Source organism: Pangasianodon hypophthalmus, chromosome 7 (genome assembly GCF_027358585.1).
Source record: "Pangasianodon hypophthalmus isolate fPanHyp1 chromosome 7, fPanHyp1.pri, whole genome shotgun sequence".
Classification (NCBI taxonomy): Eukaryota; Metazoa; Chordata; class Actinopteri; order Siluriformes; family Pangasiidae; genus Pangasianodon; species Pangasianodon hypophthalmus.
The window spans coordinates 16,497,777-16,509,546 of NC_069716.1; positions in this window are offsets into that span (position 1 = coordinate 16,497,777).

The window sequence follows — 11,770 nt, forward strand, 5'->3', positions numbered from 1 at the left end:
ACATACTAACCTGAAAAGCAGTGTCGTGGACCACCATCTATGGCTAATCACAGTGTCCCATAATAGACCTGTGTATTCCACAAGACAGCATCTGACTCGAATACTTCCCAGTTCTTACCTCCCACAAATCACTAGGACAAGGACAAACTAAAGAATTGAGGCAGAAATTTTTATTTTAATAAAGCAGAGAAGCACCTTTGCTAGAAAAAGCTAAAAGCTTCAAGATTTATCACAGTGCATGTGTAGGAGCTTGCTTTCTGAAATAGAAAATTTCCACCTTATCTCGCATGTCTTGTGATGTGACATGTAACAACACTAAGATATTTTCTATCCCTCTATTCCCATAAAAGTAATATATGTTAAACATATGAAAAATGCTAATATGCTGTAAATGAAACTGTTTGCATAGCAGTGGTACAGCATTACTGTAGATACTCTCATTTCTCACGTAGACCCCTATTCCTTCTCACTCACTCTTTCTCTGTCTCTTTCCCTTCCTCTTTCTCTACTGTGTTGGAGGTTTTAGCATAAGCTATATTACATGCTTATAACTAGTGGTAACGCAGTAGGACATAGCCACACAAATTACACATATATACTCATACAAACTCATGAAGTCTGGAAAATATTTTAATAGGTTCTGTCTTCCACAGCAGCAGCAAGCTGTATGTGCTGCGCTCCTGAAGCGGCATTTAAGCGGCAATTAAACGTGAAACACTGGAAGAGCGGAAGGGGGTATGCCCAAAATGGCAGTAAACAAGGGAAATGACACTTGACAACTTGTAATTTATGGATGGCATTTCAAAGGAAAGAAATTCACTGTTTTACAGGGAGAGGAGGGAGTACGCAAAAGCAAGCACTAAAGAAAACTATTCATAGAATGTAAGCGCATCAAAGCCATGCAGAAGAGAGAGAAGGACTTAGGGAGGGAGAGACAGAGAGAGAGAGAGAGAGAGAGAGAGAGCAATGGTACTTCAAAGTCTGGACGCAGTGAGCATTGCACACAGAAAGAACTGCACATGATGTTAGGACCAAATGAAGGGAGCCCCCTGGAAGCTTGTGGCCTCTCTCCTCATCTAATCTCACAGAATGCCAAATTACAATCAGCAGCTCACTGAAAAGCCACCATCACACACAATGGAGCGGAGTGAGAACAGGGGCACTCTCACATAACACTCAAATCGACTAATAACACCACCTGCTTGTTTACTGCTGCTCTGAATACATGATGTGAAAGAAATACATACAAATAAATCCTATCTCATGAATCAGGTATTAAAACAAGTTCAGAAATCAATGATCTGGTTTAAACCTCTTGACTCTAACAGCTGATACATCTGTGGTTGGATTGTAATTGGAGTGTAAGTGAGTCCCTTAAAACAAACTATTTCCAACATTCCAACAAAAAGACAATAATCTCAGCAATTTTAGCAAAAAGAAATAGAGAAGCACTTTGATTTCAGCCTATCAGATGTAAGGAAGTGATTGTAGATCTTCTTTGAATGGTTGGGACTCAAGGCGCTTCCTTAGAAGTAAGAAGTTGTGCCATCTCATAGGACTGGAAACAAAAAAGAACAAAACCTCTTTTTCCAGGTTTAACTGTAAAATTATACATTTAGAATGGATATAAAGGGATAACAGAAAATAGGTGAAACCCTGAGACACCAATTTGGTAATGCCGCAAACGATTTATTTTACATTTAGCCTTAACTTTGTGTGATTCTTTCAGTAATTAATGTATACTCTTCATAGGAAATTGTTGGAAATATAAACCCTTTCAATTCTGTTTTCAATTCATGCAGTTTTTGAAATTAAATTTTTTGTCAAATTTACAAATCAGATTTAAAACACTTTTACTAAATACGTGACAGCAATTTAGTAATGCCACATTAGAAGGGTGAAACATAACTCCAAAACTCCAAAGCCCAAAGTGTCTTCATTTTGATTTGGAGCTGGGATCTGACGTTACCATGGTGACATGGTGCAGACTCCGGCCCTCTTCCCAGCTGTTGGGAGGTTTTGTGTTCGTAAAGGCCCAAGCGCACATTGAAGCTTTGCTCCCGTGCTGTTCCCTTTTCAGATGCCAGAATAGTGTCTCAACTAATCCGTGAAAGTTGCGCGGCTCAGAACCCCCGGCCAAACCTTTTCCCACTGAATCAAGGAAGCCGGGGGTCTGAGCTGCGCTTCACACTCGATTGGTCGTCACTGCGGAAGGCTCGTCCCCCTCGCTGTGTTGCTCAGGCACAGGCTAATCGGCTTCTCCCTGTCGTAATTACCCATACTCAGGCCAGGTCTGATGCAGCTGCACCGTCCCTTTGCCCACAAACCTGGACATATGCTGGCACTGATGTCCCCCCGGCCTGGCACTGGCTCCTAGGGAAGCCTTGCTTTGGATGGTCCTGCCCTGGAGCACTGGCAGTGCCAAAGGACAGAGGGAGGTGCCCATTTCTCATTCCAAACCCATCCCCCCACTATCGCCTATCTCCCCCGGCCCACGCCCCAACACATACCGCACACATAAACACCAGGGATGATGAGTCTATTTTAGTTGGAAATGTAGTGTAACTAGAAAGGGACAGCTGCTACAGCCATCTCTATCACAGGAACAAAGCAAGAACACTGTGTGTCAGCTGGCCTTCTGAGAACATAATTCTGTTTGTTCAATCATACAGAATAAAGGTATTGTGGCTCACATAATTTACCTGCTTAGTTAAAAAGGAAATGATTTCTTTATTACTGAGATTTTGTCTTTTGACGTACATTTGATGTTTTACAAAACATTTTGTTCCTGTGCATGATTTTCCACACATAAACTACGTGTATGAATTCCTTTTCCAGATTTGGGCAAGATCAAACAACTCCTTTGAGGAACGTCTTCATTTCCATTCAGCTGGCAGATTAGAGGACCATATCAATATTGAGATGGCCTCTTGAATTGCACTGCCACTACGCCATAGCTTTTCAAAGGAAGATCTCACAGATCACAATGCAACACAGAGGATATTGGGCTTAAGGGGAGTGGGGATCATGTCAGTGACACCAAGCATACACAGTGTTTTTTAGAACCTCACTTTTGTCTAATGTCTTATTAGCTTCTTTTTTTTTTTTCTCCACATCAGTCTGCAAAATTGTTGTTGCCATTTGTAAGGGCCTATGCTTTTGCAGATTAAAAAAGCACAAATAAAAAGATATTTCTTCACATCTCCAGACAGGGGTGGGGTGAGTAGAAAGGGAAGAGGAAAAAAGAAGAGCCAGAAGGGGGCACACTGCTCTCTCTGTGCTTGGAGCTTTGGTGAATGATGACTTTTCAATGTGTCCTCCGCTTTTTTCTTCCCTCTTTCTGCTATTTCTTTTTGAAAAACATAAAAGCAAGAAAATACACAGCCTCAAATTACATTATTTCCTTAAGCAATCTGTTAAATTTTTTAACAGAATAAGTTGATAATAACATAATAATCTGCAATAGAAGTTAAATGTGAATTTGGAATGGTGTTTGGATGGGGGAAAATGTGCCCAATCCAAACAGCAGGCAGAAAGACCCCCTGAAAGTGGGGATAAAAAGTGTAAATTTACCCTCTCAATTATACATCTCAATCCATAATCCTGCCCCAAAAAAGCCAGTGGAGAATCGCCTGCCACTCCCATGTCGTTCCCCACCGGTGCTGGCTCAGCCTGAGTAGGTTTATAGTATTCAGATTGGTGCCTTATTTGTCATATCAAAGGGACTTGGTGCTGCAACCTCGACCAGGTTTTCACAAGTTGCACCGGGATGAAATGAAGGCAGTCTGTTTTTTTGTAATGAAAGCCAGTAGCAATAATAACGGATACTGTCCCTCAAAATAAAGTGAGAACATATATGGAGAGTACATGACAACGCATGGTCAAGGTGAGTGCCTATGTGTGTGATGTAACTGTTAAGTAAAATGTTGTGTACTTGAGTCATTATGTCAGGCCTGGCTAAGCAGGTTGGTGAAGCTGGGTCAAGCTGGGCAGCTGAGCAAATGTTTCTGTGTGTCTGTTTAGCCAGTGGGTGTGTATCGGTCTGTCTGTGAGAAACAGACACCTACATTTCCAACAAGGATGACAGGCTTTCCTTATCAGATGGGTTCCTGTGGATTACTGATGAAGTTGCAAGACAATTCACCGGTAGTGTACCACTCTTACAATGTACTACTAAGGAAGACAACAAACATGGTGCAAATCATTTAGCAACAAATTCTGTTTTAGTCAAAAATCCTAAAAAAAAAAAAAAAAAACGTGTGCGGAGATATGAATTTGATATCCTCTTATCGTCATGAAACTTCAGAGGTAGCCTACCCCCTCAAGAAAAATAAATAAAAAATGTACTGATTGGCTTTCATATATTCTAGTTAAGAAGGCATTACGTCTATGCAATTTGGCTGATCTAAAATTTATTAAAAATGTGAAACATTTTCAAAGAGATTTGAAAATGATTTTAAGTCTTTCATTAGAAAAAAATTGAAGTAAGCTATCCTTTCCTAGTATTCAAACAGCAGAAGCTGCTGCAAAATGTCTTTATAGCATTTCTTCATTGAAAGGCTATAAAACTGGCTGCTAAACCTTGCACATCTAACCATAAATCAACTGTGAAATTTGATCAACTTTCTAATAATGTGCCAGTTTTGTAGTGATTTTACCAGTTTGTGTCTGATTTGTATAATTTCTCCCAGTTGCACTTGGACATGTGGGGGGAGCAGGTGTTTCTTCACTAAAGCTCATATTAAGCCCGTGTGCTTTGACATGGGAGTATGCCTGTATGTGTCTGCCTGTGTGTAAGAGTGTGCAAAAAGGAAACAGGGGGATGGACTATTGCTCAATATAGAGTCTAAAACATTTTAGAGTGAATGAGGAAAGCAGTGGCACAGAAATCCAAAAAGACAGCTATAAAAGCATGTATGGTCACAGGCTACATTTCCAGACTAAACATTTTTCATATGTGGACAATCACAAGTTGGTATTTTGCTGGATTGGAATATATGCATGTTAAGACAGAGTGAAATAATTACACTTGTTTGCATATAAGTGAACAGGGCTTATAATTGTGCATGTGAAATAATACTATTTTTTATTTCCATTTTTAGTCACAATTAAAAAGTTATTTCACAAAGGCCCACACATACCCACATTTTAGGATCACTGTTACGTTCAGCTGAAGGATTTGAATTTAGGATTTAGTGACGTAAGGACACATCCTATTAGCAAGACAGATTTTAGAACTGGAAATCAGAAAGCTCATCAGGTAATACTGCCAATTCTTACTACTATTCAACAAGGTGGTTATGCAAAGCTTCTGATGTTTATGTTTTCTTGTTTTCAGAGACATGCTCAAACCATATTTGCAGTCGGAGACACAAAAAAGATGAGAGCATGTAAGTAGCTTTCACCTGTAATCATCAGATGTTTACACTCTCAAGCTCATGGTTTTTCATTAGTACCAATCGTTCACAAATTAAACCAAACCAATCTACAGATAACACGGCATTAGCCAACATCTGTAGCCATTCATTAATGTGTATTTATTTGCAAGATATGGACGCTTATAGGACACATAAAAGTCTCTTTGAACCTTTGTTCTTGAAAGCTTTAATAGTATTCAGGGGAAGGTGAGAGCTGTATATCCTCCCTCATTACTCCCTTCTTTACTCCCAGCAAGTAAGGTTAACTTTGGGAAATCGTGTGACAGTCATGTGTAATTGGAAATGAGAAGGGTAGGGAAGGTAACTTTCTCTCCAGCACTTTTGACAGTGCTCTCAGGTTTGGAGAACTTGACAAGACAGACAGAAACTCCAGCAGAGTTAGAACTCACTTTTAGCTTTTCACACATGACTACAAATGGCCTATTAACATGATATGGAATTTTGTAATTTGTGTTCCCTGTTTGTTATAAGTCATTTTCTTTATATAAAAATAAAAGTACAACACTTCATAAAATGAACAATGAATAATTTTCTTGATCAGTTAGTTTTTTCAGCACTGATTAGTGTGCTTCTATACTGATAAAACAACACATTTAAAATTAATGGTATACTAAAAAATAATGAGCAAAATAGTGAGTGTCTTTTATCTAACTTTATAAATAGGGAAAAACAAGTGAAAAGAGTTTGATGTCCCCAGTATGAGGAAACATGTAAAACAGATGGTACACTTTCATTTGCCATTCTCTGCTTCTCTACTCTCACACACAGTGACCTCTGATCGTGGGAGCAGTTTAATCAGCCTTTCTCACTAGCTTTCAGCTTTATTTCATTTATGACTCAGCTTAAATCAGGCATGACTACTCTTCTTAAAAAACTACAGAAAGCTCTTGGAATATAAAACTTCTGTCAACGATCTCTCAAAATGAAATTGCTAATGATTCGCTAGCTTTTGAAGATCCACAGAAATCTTCAGAAAGAATAAAAATCAAACAAGAAAGTCATCAGCAACAAATAAGGGTGGAATTATCAAAAACTAAAACTTAGATTAATTGCTTAGCTTTTATCATAGCAAATGTTCATAAGCTATTTATACGCTGTGATCAATAGAGGTTCTTTTGTTAAGATCAAAATTTCAAAAAAATATGTTTCTTTGCAGTACAATTTATTAATGTTAGCAAGGTTTTCCAGAACAAAAGTTCTCTTTTTAATAGAATAGTGTAACATTTTGAATTTATAACCAAATCTAAAATCTTGCTTAAGAAGTAAAAAATATAAAAGAATAGGAGAAATCTTATTAGTTCTTTTTTATTTAAAAGTTGTGCTAATTCGTTATTATTAGTGCTGCACAGGACACATGTTGGCATGTTTTGGGCTTGTAAAAGTTTCTATAGATTATAGTAATTCATAGAAATTAGAATTCCTGCTGTAATGTAGTATAAAATCGCCACTTAATTCTCCAGATGTTTCTACATATTTGTTATGTATAAATTAGGATAATGCCCATTTGCATAACCTTTAACTTGTATGTTACATATTAATTTAATATTAAAACCCATACTATTGTATAAGAACCAGAGATAATAATTGTATTTATGGAAGGATAGTGATAACAAAAAAAATATTTCTTGAAATTTTAGTAATGTGGTTATAGAAATTTGTCTTTTGTAGTACTTTTTATACTTTGTTTTAGAAAACATTTATGCAAACCAAACATCCAAAAATTTCATTAGGTTAATTTTTTTTTAAAAAATTGACAAAATTATAAAGATTTGGGCAGAAAATGATATTTTTAATCCTAAATTAACAAAAAAATGTTTTAATGATATTGAATCTATGCATACTATAGTGTGTGTACAGAATTGGACCTATGGCATTCAACAATCTTATTTCATTAGACACTGAGGTGGTGTATGCATGTTTACAAATACAAGTGAGTTTATAGCTTATACCAACTATATTAATATTAGAGACAAAATAATTATAACCATGTTCTGACATCTATCAGAAACATGCTTTTACCCAATTTTTCAGTATTATTATTTTAGATATTTTTGGTGTGTTTATATTTACAGTGAATGTAGAAATCTAGAAGGTAATAGAATTTTTATGTAAAACAGTACACACAATATGCCAATACAAAAAGTCTAATTTAATCTAATTTAATAAAGTCTAATTTAATCTAATTTATCTTGCCTAATTTAAAACAAATACAAAAATTAGATAAAAAAATGTGGTAAAGGTGCTGTAAGCCATGCGTCCATACAAAAGGCTTCCTGTTGCTACAAATAAGGATAGCTAATCTGAATTTGTCAAAACACACACAAAGTAAATATTAATCTATCTAATACACTTATTACACTGCTTTTTCTCATGCCGTAATGTAAACCAGGGGTTGCACATGTCAGGAGAGGAATCGCCTATTCAACCATTTTGACTCAGTTTTCATATTTCCTCACATCAGACGGCATGATGCCTCACTTGGATTTGTCCTAAACACATTTTTCATTACCTGTTAACATTGAGCACTGTGTGTAATAGGTGACATGTTGGGATGTGAACAAGCTGAGCAGAGGAAAAGTTAAATAAACAGAGATGTGAGATCTGCTGACATGTAGCTCCATTTGTGGATGCACTGTAAGGACTGTTGCTTTCCAAAAAAAAAGACCTCCAGATGTATTAATTATGTATGTCGAGAAGCAAAGATAAGGGGGAAAAGGTAAACAAAATGGATAATTTCTATTTAATCTGTGTTAAAGAAAATGCATATATATATATTTATTTTTTTTTTTTTACTTTTCTCATCCATCATTTAAATTTGTTCAGATTCTCTGATTGAAGCCTATGACCTGGCCTTTCCAGAAAGCAGGTCATCATTATATAACCAGGAAGTGGCCTGCCAACATCCTGCAGCTTGTTTACGGTGACATCTTGTTGCCAGGGCGATGGGGTCCTGCCAGACAGTGTCTTCATTAGCAACCATGCATGGCTGAATCTGCCACTCTGCTCAGTCAACCTATGCTACAATATCAACCTGATCTCATGCAAAATTTGTCAGAACTGCAATGAGTACAGGACATTTTACTGGATTTCATACAAATTATGGCAAAAGATATGACTCAAAATTAAATTCAAAATCATGACTTAATTAACAAAATACCTGATAAGTCCTTATTGTGTGGATTTGTACTAGAGTATGGAATCAAGCAAGTGATTTTTTAATGTTTCAGTATGTCTTTGAACAACCAAAACAACATATTTAATGACATGCTTTTACTAAGGAAGTTTTTTTGGTGTTGCTTTTGTTAGGTTTTGTTTTTTGATTAACTTTTGATTAACTTTTTACTCAAATCTTCAAGAGCATGGAAAAGTAATAATCAGGGAGATATAATAAAATTCCTAATGTAAAATTCAAAAATTTAACAAATGGTATTCTTTTGTTAGTAACCTTTTTGCTCTGTGTGAAGGCACATATTACTATATGTTTATTTTTAAAAAGGTAATGTTGCTATCAAACTTTTGGCCTGTATTTTATAATAAAATAATTTTCCATCCCACATATAAATGACCATATCTTATTAACTGAGGTTCATTTCCCAAGAAGGAATGCTCTTGCAATTGTTGCCAAGAGGTTTTGTGTTTTTCCAAATTGTGAAAATATGCACAAAAATTCCACTGTGAAATTCTTGGCAAAATCTCCCAGCAAACCTAAGAAGAGAACTTAATGGGCTCAAGCCACTTGTCTAGGCACTGAAAAATCTGAGCAAATTACAAAATATTCAATTATATGTTCAGTATCATGGAGTGAACTGACCACAGCTTATTTTGGTAAATAACAGAATACCGAATTATCAAAATTTGAAACATGCTGAGACCAGCCGTTCTGATGGCTTTTTAATCTGAAAACTGAACTCTGAAAACACCCACGTTTCCTCCAGAGAGAGCAGCAGGAGGCGCTGTGAAGCTGTTAGCCTTCTAATAATGAAGCAGCAGCTAAAACAAACATGGATGATGGGGGAAGGGTCAATACGGTGGCTTGTGCACATTAATGCTAGATTAACATCGAATGAGCAATGGAAGTCCATGGCAATGATATCAAATACATCGCCCCTACCTATGAGGCCTAGCAAAAAAAGAAGAGTTTGGCCTCGGCCTACAGTAATGTGCATGACATAATTATACTAAATATCAAGGGAAGCCATTGTGCCATATGACGTGAAGTGCCATGCAAAGTGCTACATCAGGGTGTTTCTGTTTGAGCTGTGAAAGCACATCCACCACAAAACGGTTGTTTTTGGCTATCATTGTTCCCTCAGTGTATAAGTGGTAGCCCAGATCCTATTTCACTTTGGAGACATGCTGCCAGATTTGTTATATTTCATCACATTTACCTAGTAAATGTTTGTTTTTGATCTCTAATAGAAAATGTAAATGCTATGATGGTACTGGCCATAGTGTTGCATGCTGTTCCAGGCGGGCTTCCTAACCTTTTTTTATTCTATCATTTATATTGGAAATTCTTGATATGTGCTGCCTGGGGATTTGATGCGAGAGAGCCTTGAGATTTTAAAAATGAAATTAAAAAAAAAAAAAATCTTTATGACACTTCTGCTAAGCAACAGGAAGTGCTGCAATTCGGTTTGGAAAAACATGACAGTGTTTCTATTGCATCAGTTTCTTGTGCTTTTTACACATGATGAACTATTGCTGAATCTTTGATAAATATACAAAAAAAACATGCCTACTGCTTTCCTATCAGTCCCTTAATTATGCGTTTGGAGAACATCAGGCAAAGGTTGAAAACATTTAAACTTTAAATGACCTGACGTGTGGACTTCTCCGTTGTGCCCTGAGCCTGTCACTGATGTCTGCATTGAACATTTGGGGCGTCCCAATTGAATGTGCTTCAAGGCGCAGCAGTGAATTATGTGAAAGCAGCTTTTTATTGCTCTGCCCTTGGATTTTCATCTCTTTTCTCAAATATATAGCGACCTCAAAAATAGCATCTATAATGTGATAAGATGTAAAATTTTACCACACTTTCTATTGTAAAGGATAAACAAAAACATCAATAGCATGCTGTAAGCATGTGGGAGGATTTAATTATTTGTTAATATCTATTTCTACAGATATTGTGCAACACCATAACACATCTCTTAGATTATTATTAATCAGCATGCTGCTCTTACTTTTTGTACATTAATAGGTACTCTCAGTATGCCTGATGTACAAAGGTCAGAGTGCAAATCATTAATATATTGCTCTTAACATTAGCTCTCTTTTTTTAGTTTAATTAACCTCCTGATGATTAGATTAGTCATCACCAGACTATATAAGCACAAACAACCACAGAATATAAGAACTCAGTCTCAGTGTCAACTGTCACAAGGATCTTAATGAATTGTTTGTTCATCGATAGCTTGGTGAAAATCCAGGCAGGTCTACCTTGCTGAGGTAATGAGGCATTGGGACACATTAAAACAAATTGAAATGGCTGCTGGACATGCTTAACTAAGAATTAAATAAAAAAGAAAAACAAGCCAAAATCGCCAAAGCAGCCTCCGCAATGCACTGGTCTCCTCAATAAAGACATCTGCTGATGACACACTTTGGAAAGGCCTGCTCATGCGGAGGCTGGCGAACAAATCGCTCTAACGAGATTGGGCTACACGACGGCCTGCTGTAAGAGACCGACGCGGGGTCCCACACAACCTGCCACTGAGCGGGACGCCACAAAGCTGCCTGGGCCTGCCACAAACATGTCTGTACCCCTTTCTGAAACTACACAGCCCACACAGGCAGGGTGGCAGAATACCATTAAGGCCTGAAATCCAGTCTACATGCTGTTCTCTCTTAAGCAACCACCGACTCAGCAAGCTCCTCCAATGTGGCACAAATTGAACTTGCTGTTTTGCTCTTGTCCAAAATATAAAAAAATACAGTATGTAATTTATATTTTCTAGTACTACTTGGTGGGCTCTGGAATAATATGTTAAATAAAATGCTGAATGACTATCTGTGGCACATGTTGCTGTTTGAGCATCAGCCTGTGTAATTACAGGGTTTGCTTCAGGTGGCACATATGCCCCCTGCTACAGGATTCCCAGTGGGGTATTATGGGGCGTACCGGGTTACTAGGCAGTGTGGCAGACCCTTGGCCAGGACTTAAAAAGTCCATTGTTCATGAGGCAAGTAGCCACCCACACAATAATCGGTTGAACTACAGCATTGTATGTCTCTTCTGCCAAATATACTTTGCAAAGTATACTTTGTAAATTTATGAACGATTACTATAACCCCATAGGCTAACACTATCATGCTGGTGCAAAGTACAA